This window comes from Alosa pseudoharengus, unplaced genomic scaffold, assembly GCF_046254945.1.
Source record: "Alosa pseudoharengus isolate Yale_2024_CS ecotype anadromous, Long Island Sound unplaced genomic scaffold, YU_APseudo_1.1 YU_APseudo_1.1_scf_6, whole genome shotgun sequence".
Taxonomy (NCBI): domain Eukaryota; kingdom Metazoa; phylum Chordata; class Actinopteri; order Clupeiformes; family Clupeidae; genus Alosa; species Alosa pseudoharengus.
Genome location: NW_027468848.1, coordinates 30840543 through 30853260, shown reverse-complemented (window position 1 = coordinate 30853260; position 12718 = coordinate 30840543). Strand labels below are relative to the sequence as shown.

The window sequence follows — 12718 nt, the reverse complement described above, 5'->3', positions numbered from 1 at the left end:
GGGGCGGGACTTCGCCACTCTATATACACTGTAAAAACTGAGACTGGGGTTAATTAATATTTAATAAATAAATGATAGTGAGCTGTACATAATAAAAAAGGCTATGTGTAGTTTGGAATCAAATTGAGTGGAATTCAACAATTTTTAAGTATTTGTTAATTGCATTTTACTCAGTTTTGTGTGAATAAAATTTGCTGTGAATCACTGAGTAGTATTTAATTGTATTTCATCAGGAAAGTCAAAGATACAGAAAATTAGTAAATTTTACTCATTGGGAGATTGTTGTTTTTAATCACCTTAGTTACATTTCCGCTCGAGGCATTTCGCGCCACATGGATGGAACACACACATTTCGTGGAAACTTTCCCAAAGGTAAGACCCGTTTCATTTATTGTTTCACATATAGCCCTATGCAGACGAACATTATTTTTATCTACTGTAAGTTCGCAAATCAATTTTGCTGCGCTGTAGCTTAACTCAAACTGAAGCTGGTTATATTCAGTCTTGTCTTTGTTTCTACTTAGCCTAAAGCAAGGGCTAAACAGTGTCTGGCTAAAACAATTTAATGTGAAAAGTACGCTGTAATGTTATAGGCTACTAGCAGGCTATAGCCATATGCTGCCCATAGACTGTATATATAGAACTATATACAGTCTATGCTTTTACCAATTTCCCTCGCCTCAACCAGAGCTTCTAAAGCCAACTTTAAGCTAGCTAGCAAGTAGCCTAGCCTAGTTGACTTTAGAGACAGCTTTTCTGCACAAATAGGAGTAGATTTTTACTCTCAGAGATGAGTAATTGCAAGTTACATTTACAGCATTTCGTTTTCCGAAAGTAAATTGCTCTCGTGTAACGTTTAGGCTGTTTGAAGGTAGCCATGTTGCTGAAATAAGGCTACCTAGCCTGCTTAACTTCGGGAGGTCAGTTTTGTGTTGCTACAGTTTGAAACAATTAACGTGCGCTGTTTCATATTACCTTTTTTTTACTTAACTTTTCATGGACAGTCTGTTATTGTACCCCCCCGGTTTTAAAAATGTTGTAAGACCTATCATGTACACTAGTTTCTATCTTTCAGATCCAGCTGATGCATTTTACAGAATCACAATGGTGAATCAAGTTCATGGCCAAGCTAGATGAGTAGCTGCTACACCAAAGCTTCTGAATCTCTTCCAAGCCAAGGGTGGAACCATAGGGTTGAGGTTGCAGGCCATCCTACTCAAGGTATCCTTCAATGAGTTATGTTAGCTAATATTTTATTTAAGGAAGGGTTAGGAATGGGTTGGAATAACCGTTGCATTACTTAAATGTACAAGAAATAATGCTAGCCTGCAATTCAGGCTCAGATGCTATGCACTATTGCTTTGCTGGGACCAATGACTTCCTGGAGCCATAGTTTTTTACCTGAAAACGTCAGGTAACCAACTATAAATACAGGAGCCTTGATGGGGTTTCATATAATACAATTTCAGTTTTAAAACGTTTTAGGTCAGTGGATGTTTTCCAGCCCTTGAATAATGTTTATTTTTGTAATTTCAGGCTCCAACCAATCCTAACGCTAACTTGACCAGAGATGTTGTCATTCGGTGTTTGGGGGATCTTTAGATCATCTTCTTAAAAAGTATGATGTAAGTACATATTAAAATATGAAGGTCATCCCTACAGTATATAAAGTGTATTTCTCCCAATAATCCTTGCCAAGCTACTGATGTTTGCAGATTTGCACTACTATGTCTCTTTCTAATGCCTCTAAAAGTTCCTTGCTAAGGTTTTCTTTCCAAACAGCAGCCGATAGCCACTTTTACAGACCTTATTAATTAGCAGAGCAGCAGAGTTAATCCAGTTGCTGACCCTTGGCTTCACGAATGACTTTAGAGATACGTTGATAGGTGACCAGCCTGTCTTTGTGAATGTAGAGAAAAATACTCATCAATACAGTGCAGGGCTGAACAGTCATATATATACATGTTCTTACTATTCCAGGATGCTGATGAAGATGGTGTGCCACAGGACCTTGCTGTACAAAGAATGGAAATCAACAGCATCAAGACCAATACATCAGAGGGTCCCGATGACGTTGGTATCGTGGTAGAGGGAATGAAAGTTCTGACTGCTCTGGATAACTTTCCAAGGGCTTGCTCCATGCTCCTTGGGTGGACATATGCAGTAAATCCGGCCTATACCAAGGAGCCCAAATACAGTATACGTTTGAAATCCTCCAGAACTCCTCTTTGAGCTGGACTGTTCAAAGCCAAAACGTGAACATTCTCAAGAACAAACTGCTAGCTTAGGAAAATGGACCCTTGCAAAATGTAAAGGAATTGTTAAGTCTCTGTCAAATGTCACATGGTTACCTTCACATGCTTGAGTTGCTCAACCACACTCATTTTAAGAGAAGTGACTTTTTTACTTAATATTGGCAATTAGGATATAGGATGCAAATTGGACATGATTTATTCAAAGAATTTCAGTTACACAAATGAGTAATGTGATCGATCGTTCCAGTAGAAATTAATCCAATTCTATCTGCTCTGTCTCTTACAAGTCCAAATGCATTTTGCATTTGAAAAATGTTGGGTAGACCTGTGAGGCAAAGTTGCACAAATAAATGAAATGATACATGTTTACCTCTTATTGTTTTTATGCATTGTGATCTGTTGACATAACTTAAGTAAATTTTGGTATTATAAGAAGGTATGATATTTAGTGATTTAGAAGGCACTGAAATATGATTTATATATAATTAAAAAAATTTAATGAATGCAAATAACCTTCATCCAGACATTTTGTAATCTTATACCAAATTCCACCAGATAATTAGTAAATATAAATAACTTTTGCCCAAATAATTAGTAAATATAAATTAGGTTGGACCAGATATGTAGTAAATCTAAATTAATTTTGCATAGAAAGTTAGTAAATGCAAGTCAGTTTTGCTTGTGAAATTAATTTGGATTTACTCAATAGTTTTAGGCTATATAACTCATCATTTGGCATGAAATTACTAAATCTTACACATTTTAACTGTTGCTGTTATTACAATGTATTTATTTCTTTGGTGTAAATCTAGTTGACTTATTCAATGAATTTTAATCAAAGTTGTAGTACTTAAAATATATTCAATTATATCACTTGTCACTTTGTTGCCACAATTTTTTTAAGTAACCATTGGTCACATTTTTTACAGTGTAGAGCATCACAGTCCCGCCCCTCCTCCGAGAGAGCTTAGTTTCCGGAAGTAAATTTCCCATTCATTTCTCCCATTGACGTTTTGGAAATATCCGTATCTAAAGAGTTTTAGAGCATGTCTTAGGCTAATCAGCTATGGCGTAACTCATAAGCATACAACATATCATTTTGAGTGAAAAAACAAAGACAAAGTCCAAAAAGACTGTGTACATATTTTCATTTCCGAGCGAAGGAACTACTCATCCCATAGCTAAACCACCGCGCCTCGCTGAAAAATATATAAGCAGCATGAACCAGCGCGAAATCATTTCCGACAGGCGACAGCACGCGAACCCTTTCCTCCAAACAATGATTTTTATATAGTTAATAGCAGTTATTTCAGGAGTAATCGTGTAAATAATAGAGTTTTTGGTATTAAATGTTATATTTACCATCGTGTATTTTATATCGTGTGTGTTATATCTGCTCTTGGTGAAGCATGATGTCAACATTGGGGGGGGACCAAATCTGTGGTGCGGTGTGAATTTCAATAACAGAATTTCAATTCACATTTCCTGCCATGCAAAAATATTATTAAAATCACAAACAAGTCATTAGTTAAAGCAACACCAAAGAGTTTTTTGTACCTTAAAATAATGTTTCCAAAATCGTTTCAGTGGTTCATCAACTCGTAACATGGTGAACGGCACTTTCTGCATTCGCTTCGCGGCCCTCTATCGGCTATTACCGCACTATGTAAGTTTGCTGCATCGGGTAGCGGATCTGTAGTTCGATGGAATGAGACATGAGAAACTACAAATTTGACTTGCATCTGATGTCGCAATACATCGTACTTTCATAAAATCATGCAACTTATTCTACCTTGTCTGTGGACATTGTTATTTGCAAAGCCGGTGCTGGATAGACAAATAGTCCGTGCGACAGATGAAAAGTTCTTTGGTGTTGCTTTAAGTCAGTCAATTAGGATATACCAAACTTTTGACGGACATAGGCACGGATGGATTATGAACCTCTGGGCATAGATGCAAAAAAACCCTCCCCTGTTAAGATAGGGGCGCCCGGGGGCATACTTCCCCGGAAGATAAAAAAAAAATGACCCTTTATATTATGACAACTTGTGAGTTTTGTGGAAATAGAAGAGAAGGGCGGAGAAGCAACTTCACACAGTCTTAGGCTTCAGGGCCCCCTGAGCTCTTGGGCCCAGTAGGTCCATTCAATAAGCCATCCCTGGATATAGACCTGTGGTATGACTCCATTTGTCTCCAAAATGTATATTTTAAAAGAAATTATACAATAATTGGGTTCTATGGAACTATTTATTTGTTTCTGATTGGCCGAGAGAGACGTTCCATGAGTTGGAATATCCCTGGACATTTCAACTCAGACTCAGCACAGCTAATAATAAATCACTCCGCGATACAATGCGAAGGTTTGACACCCAGCTCTCCACTATTTCAAGCAATGGGTTAGCAAACTCCTTAGCAAACCATAACGAAACAGTGCTTCACCACATCTGTGGATTAAGCCACACCGTCAACTCAATGTAAGTAAGATAAACGAGGATGCTAATTGTTCTCAGCATTGCCAGCATTGTGTATAATATGATTGTCACTTGGAGGAGACTTGTAGATAACTAACGTTAGCATAATTAGCTAACCACTGCTAACGTGCTAGCATCGTCACGTCAGGCTGTGCAGACAGTAGTGTAACATTTATTCACTATACATTAATAAAGTTGAGTGGTTCTGCAATGTTTCCGTTTTTTTGCAGTACCATGTCCCACATGACATGGCCCAGTGTCCTTGTAACATGCATGCAGCAAATCTAGATATGAATGTGATTTCAGCCCGACTTTCATTTCAGCTTCAACATTTCTTTCAAGAAGACATGTAAACCACAAAGACCCGTAACGATGGGTCTGGAATGTTGGTTACCTAGCAACCAAGACGCTGTCTATTGAAAAGGGAACAATTTTTTGATGCGTAAGAACGATGTCGAAATTAACATATTTTAACCAATAATGCGGTGTTTTCAGATTATTTAGTTTGTGGTAGAATTGTTGTATAAAAGCAATATAGCACTCGTGATCGTGGGATTGGTCATGGATATTCCCACGGCTGTTGTTACCTGCCACTCGGCCTCCTGCCTCGTGGCTACGGCCGAACAACACCCGTGGGAATATCCATTACCAACCCCACTCTCACTCGTGCTATATTGCTTAAATACAAACCAGAGTATCTTTGATAACCTCTATATTACACTGAATGCTTACTCATAGGTTTGGACCTATATAGCCCAATACTATTTTGTATTTTGATTTTATTATTCTGGCAGCTAATCACACAATTTTAAGGTAGTTTGAAAGGGATGGGATTCAAAATAGGCTAGCCTACTATTGTCAGGTTGGCGGGACTTGTTGGGTTTCCTGTAAGCCTATAGCGTTTTTTTCTTTATTTATTTTTCTATGTCCGAATATTGGGGGGGACATTTTGGTCACGTCTGAGTGTCCCCCCCAAAGTCTATGGTGATACGGCCCTGCCTAAGCTACAGGTAGGCTTATAAGGTAGGCCTATTTACAACATAAATTGTCAATAGGCTATGCTCACAAATGAAATCTCCTTTGGAAACCAATGGCTTACGCCTTACAGTATCAAGCGGACTTAAACTGCCATATCGTGGGGAAAAGTTGTAATAAAATTCACGCAGCTCCATGAGTTAAGGAAAGCGCAAATAGCCACTTCTAAATGGGACCCACTACACAGTAGCTTAAGGTGTGTTGCTAAAGCAGCCATAATGAAATGAAGGTGTCATTGTTTGGATACTTCACACACACGTGCTTATTAATTTCACAGACTACAACTACCAAGCTGGAATCAAAGCACATCGATTCCCTTCTCACACCCTGCACGCACTTAAAACAAAATAAACAGGCGTCTCAGTCTCACGCATGTATAGGCAAAACTGTATCAGACCGGTGTAACGTTGGTAAATCTTCCATTGCACAGAATGATTTTTGTAGCACGTGCAACAAATGACAGTCGAAAGATACAATTACAGTGCTGCTATCAATTTGCTTGGTATAACCGCATTTATAGTTTTCTACAAATGCAATCAATCAAATTAGCCTCCATCACTCAACCAACGCTAACGGTAACATTACCTAGGTCCTTATTGATATTATAAGATTAACGTACCTGCAGTAAAAACCAAGCATGTCCGATAAACATCCTCAGATTTATTTCGACTTCAAGAAGAAATGTGAATTACATTTCATGTGAACACCGTCCTATCCTTATTAGACGTTCTCTTCGGTAAACTACAGTCCTTGTAGGAAGCGTCCATTGTTTTTCCAACCCACTTTTAACTTCCAACAAAATTACGTCTCACTGCAAAGATGCGCCATCTAGTGGACAAACGACTACTTATCGCCAATACTGGAAATGCAGCCATGATGATGATGAATATTTATTTTGGCTTTCTTTTAATCCTACTGAATTTGTAATTATGTATCGGCCGTTCTAATACCGATAGTATGTGGGTGCCTGTGTGTGTGTGCATGTATATATGTGTGCACCGCCATCTACAGGCCAATGAGTGTACAGTCACTAAATGTACACATAACCTAATTTTTTTTAGACCCCCCCATGGATGAAATTCTACGAAACTTGGCAAACCCCCAGAGAATGCCAGGTCAATCATACACATACAATTTGGTGCAGTTCTGAACATCTTAACTGAAGATAGGGGCGATTAAAGCAGAATAATATTGCATTTTCATTTTTTACCGGAGGGGTGCAAATCACAAATGAGTGATTATGGGCCAGGTTGATGTGGGCCCTTGAGACCAACATACCATAAAAGATTCTTCATCCTCAGTGCCACGGTTCAGGTAGTTATTTAGGAAAAACTGCTTTTTTTGCGGTTCGGGGGGCCCAGCACGGGGGGGGAGTGGCCCCGGGGACGAAACAATTTTTTTCCGTAAAAGTCTAGTGGGGCTACATACCCACCAAATTTCATGTGTCCCGGGTATCGTTGACCAAAAATTCAGGAAGTAGATGACGAGAAAAAAAACAAAAAAAACAACAACTTTGACAATCCCTATATGACCGCTTCGCTAGCTTCGCTTCAAAGGTTTAAGTAATTAATGGGAATATACAGGGCTTTTTATGCCTCGACTAAGTTGATGTTTTTTATATAAACAACAATTCATGTTCATAGAAACAACAAGGTCACTAAAACATAATATATTTCATACCTGTGTTGCAGCATGTAGGCTAATGTTAGTAGCATTATAATGACATTCTAATGTTCTAATGTCTGAAAGGCTAATGATTAGCCTATCGGCTACCTGAAAAGTTAAGTGTTCAAACTAACATTTCCAGTGTTCTATTTGATGGTGTATTGGCCCTGACTAAGTTCGTGTGATATATAAACCACAATCCTTGTTGATACAAGTACCAATGTTCGTCTAGAAAGTTTTTATTAGGGGTGTGACTTTCAAAACCGATGTCTCGAATCAGTGTCGAGGCTTCGAAGCACAAGTGTTCAAAACAGCCATGTCATGTGACCAAAGTTAAGTGAACCTTCGGTGCATTTCACCGGTGTCGGCAGGCGTGCTCGCGCGTTCAACAGTGTAGCAATGTAACAGTGTAGACTTTTCTTAAGAAATAACCATGATGGTGTAGTGGTTAGTGAGGGTGTTTTTTGCACGGTAGCCCAGGCTGCTCAAATGTGGTTCGATCCCCGTTTGATTTGTAAGTTATTGTTTCAGATTGTTTATAAGTTTTCTTGATTCATCATTAACCACACAGTTTCAACTAAACTCAGAATGGTCAAAAATCGAGAGTTTTTATAAGAAGAAAGTGATTTAGAGAACACTAGTGGCAGCAATAAGATTATCTTTATTGTGACTTCATGTGGTCTCCCATCCAGTAATTGACCAAGGGCATGACTGCTTAGCTTTTGACAAAGACTGAACACAGGTAACACAGCGAGCCACGAACTTTAAAGACTACATCTCCAATCCTAAACATTTGACAGATTTGTTTCACCCTAAACAGCTCTGAGGTGTCGGAATTGTTTCGAAGCTTCGGAACAATTCGGCACAATTGCTTCGAACGTTTCAGTGTTTCATAAAGCCTCGCTTTGCCCATCCCTAGTTTTTATTCACATTAAGATTTTCGCCATAGGCAGTAAAAGACTCCGCCATCTTTATCAATAATTTTCGCTGATAAAGTTTCAAACTATGACCAGAGAATGTCTAATAAGCTATGATCTTAACGGCCTTTCCACCAATCAAAGGGCATCACTGTGGGATTGTGGGATTGTTCAGGATTGTGGGTAATGAAGTACTTATCCAAGACATCGCGAATAAAAGACATTTATCTCAAAACGAGGTTAGTGCCCCAACTTTTGGGGTCTATATGAGCATAAACAATCGCTTAGTACAGCCGTAGCTGGTTTTGAGTCTACCATGTGCAGTTAAGTTTTTATGGCTTATACCCAAATTGTCAATGGAGAAATTGCATTGAATTCTTACTTCCGGAAACTCCTGTGGGCGGGACCGTGATGCTCTATAGCAACCACCTCAAGTACCCTAGCAACAGCCTAGCAACCAAGCAACCACTTCCACAGTTACAATGAGTTTAACCTAGCAACCAGCATAGCAACCACCACAACTAACCTAGCAACAGCCTAGCAACCACCTCAAATAACCTAGCAACAGCCCAACAACCATGTCAAATACCCTAGCAACAGTCTATCAACATCTTCCACAGTTACAACCTAGCAACCATTATAGTAACCCATGAGTTTAACCTAGCAACCAGCATAGCAACCACCACAACTAACCGAGCAACAGCCTAGCAACCACCTCAAATACCCTAGCAACAGCCTAGCAACCATGTCAAATACCATAGCAACAGCCTAGTAACCATGGCAAACACCCTAGCAACAGCATAGCAACCACTTCCACAGTTACAACATAGCAAACAACATAGCAACCAAGGAGTCTAACCTAGCAACCAGCATAGCAACCACCACAACTAACCTAGCAACAGCCTAGCAACCACCTCAAGTACCCTAGCAACCATATCAAATACCCTAGCAACAGCCTAGCAACCATTTCCATAGTTACAACCTAGCAACCAACATAGCAACCAATGAGTTTAACCTAGCAACCAGCATAGCAACCACCACAACTAACCTAGCAACAGCCTAGCAACCATGTCAAATACCCTACTAACAGCATAGCAACCATGTCAAATACCCTAGCAACAGCCTAGCAACCACTTCCACAGTTACAACCTAGCAACCAATATAACAACCAATGAGTTTAACCTAGCAACCAGCATAGCAACCACCACAACTAACCTAGCAACAGCCTAGCAACCCCTTAAAGAACCTTAGCAACAGCCTAGCAACCATGTCAAATACCCTAGCAACAGCCTAGCAACCACTTCCACAGTTACAACCTAGCAACCAATATAACAACCAATGAGTTTAACCTAGCAACCAGCATACCAACCACCACAACTAACCTAGCAACAGCCTAGCAACCACTTCAAGTACCCTAGCAACAGCATAGCAACCACCATTACTACCCTAGCAACAGCCTAGGAACCACCTCAAGTACACTAGCAACAGCCTAGCAACCATGTCAAACATCCTAGCAACAGCCTAACAACTTCAACCTAGCAACCACCATAGCAACCAACAGGATTACCTAAGCAACCAGCATAGCAACCACTTAATTTGACATAACAACCAACATATGTACCCTAGCAACACTATTGCAACTATATCTGAAATATTTGTTTTTACTCTGTATGATATTTTACATAATATTTTTTGCATTTTCATGCACTGTATTTCCTTCAGGAAATGCTTTTCTAGTTTGCCTCTGATATGGAAACCCTCTTCCCTTTCCAGCTTTTTTCATGTTAATGTCACAACAGTCTAAAACACATACTGTAGCTCTGTATCACATCAGTTACATTATATTCAAATGTTTTATGTTAGCACCTGTCAACAGACTAAGACAATAGACAAAACGTGGATGGTTGTGGACCTTTGGAAAATCTTTGAAAATCTTTGAAAAAAATTTCAGCGTCGAAAATGAAACAGTGCCGGACTCTATCATGAATGCCAACACCCTGATTTATAGTTAGCACTTCAAATGACTAAATCAAAACAATCAAATCCTGTCAGTTGCATGTATGCAGAGAATGGTTGTTGCATGAGTCAAATAATATACTCACTGTAATGACTTAATTACACATTTCATTATTAAATGTAAAAACAGTATAGTACATGCATGCATAAAGCATACTATGTTAGTACGAAAGACAATCTTTCTAGCTGTGTGCCCCTTCCTCTTTGCACGGTATGCTTATGTGTATACAAGTACAAGCATTCAAATAAAGAAATCACATGTGATATGTGTTAAATCAATACAGTAAGTACTGCCATTGGAAAATCTGCTGCTCCATATTCAGAGTTCATACACTACAGCATGTCACTCCCAGACCCATTTGTTAGGTCAGTGTTATGCATACCATGGACATCTGTGTCACAGTATGCATAAACACAACCCACCTACCCACACACTCATCCCCACAAACACACACACTCATCCCCACAAACACACACTCGATCTCTCCTTCACACAGATATAGTACTATCTTTATCCCTCTCTCTCTCTCTCTCTCTCTCACACACACACACACACACAAACAAACACAGAGAGAGAGAGAAAGAGAGGGAGAGTCAGTGCACACACATTCAAACACACTCAATGATTTGGAGAGACTAATGAAGTAGACATTGAATAAATTCTGTTTATTTTTTAATATTCATTTCATTTGAAAAATATAAATTCTAGAATAATCACCACTGTGTGTTTGTTCTATAAAGTCACAAGATGTGATTAAAAATGTTTTTAAACACACTAGAATTAATACTGTCATGGTTAAATATGCTAGAATTTATCTTCCATGCATTAATGCTGTAGATATCTTGATTAAATCAGCTATCCCCAAGAATATACCCCAAATATAAGTTAAAAATTCATTCATATACTTACAAGGTTAAAAGTTGATTTTGAAAAAAAAATACATCAGCTATTATAACAACATTTGTACAGAACTACTGATTTTTGAACAACAAAAAAAAAAGATCAAGAAAATATTGAAGTCATGGGGAAAAAAGACATTTGAATGACCAAGATGGACGCACAGGACAAAATAAAACTCAAGGCTCAAAAACTTCAGGCCATCTGGCTTAACACATGCACACCTCTCCTCAGTGCCTTGTTCTTCACTTAAAACTTGCTCTTGTGGCTGATGTCAAACTAAAAAACATGTTTTCATTTTGTTTTCGTTTTGTAAAAAAAGGGATATTCTTTCAAACGATAACATGAGTCTTTTGCAAGTGCTTAACAGCATGAAAAAACAAGAACCTGAAAATCTACACCATTATTATTTTTTTTCCGACGGGTCGCTGTCCCATTCTATTAATGCACAATGTTGTGAGACGTTTGAGTTATGCCACGGAACAACTCGGTGTTCTTGCAGTTTGTGTTCATTTAAGCCACTTAGGTACATCATTGTTTGTGCAGTACAAGCAGTTCTAGTATTGTGAGTAAACATGACATTGTTCACTTTATCGTCTACAGAAGTCAAGAGTGCATATGGCCTACAGCATGTTTGCAATAATCAAGAGACACAAATGGGAATAAATGTTACTTTTGTGCAAAATGTATCATATTTAAATGACAAATCTTCACAGCCAAATCCTTTAAATATATAATTACCCCTCAGAAATTACCTAAGAAACATCAGGACCTTTCCTTGTTAAGGGACAAATCACCTGTTACAATATATTCCACTTGTGAGGCATTGGTAAGAGATATGAAACCAGCAGCAATGCCATACATTTCATTTAAAATATTAATTGATCTGTTAAAAGCACATTACCATTTCTGTCACAGGAATTTGTTCATTACTCAGTCAAACCTCCTCCACTGTTCCAGAGGTGCTCTACAGTATACATATAGAATATTAACATTATTACCATCCCATGCTTTTGTAAATATCAAAAGAAAACATTTATAATTAATTATTTTCTTTACAGAATGCCTGCCACCTAAAATAAGAGGTAGAGCTACAATATGTATATTTATATATGTATAGATATTATTTTTCCTCCAATAGGAAAAGACATAATTACAGTAGTTCCTCATATAAAAATGAGGGGAGAGGAATTGAAAAGAAGATATTGGATTGACAAGTCATGATGAAAAACATTATAAAAAGGTGAAGAATTGGACCGTGTTGTGAGCATCATAGGGACTCAGAGAGGTCATCTCTAGAAAACAGCAGAAATGAGCAAGCTGGATTTGCATAGTAGTTAGGAGTTACATACATCTGATATGTAAAGACAAGTTTTCTCTCTCTCTCTCTCTCACACACACACACACACACACACACACACACACACATCATTATTCCATCAGTGTATCATTCCAAGTTCA

At 38.4% G+C, this 12718-nt stretch overlaps 1 long non-coding RNA gene across 1 annotated transcript; it reads left to right on the top strand.

Moving 5' to 3' along the window:
- The first annotated feature begins 318 nt into the window (after nt 1–318).
- On the top strand, nt 319–2468 carry LOC143106541 (uncharacterized). The gene is made up of 4 exons (XR_012983694.1): nt 319–372; nt 1076–1221; nt 1537–1625; nt 1981–2468. It is a non-coding gene; the product is annotated as an uncharacterized LOC143106541 (long non-coding RNA).
- The last annotated feature ends 10250 nt before the right edge of the window (nt 2469–12718 follow it).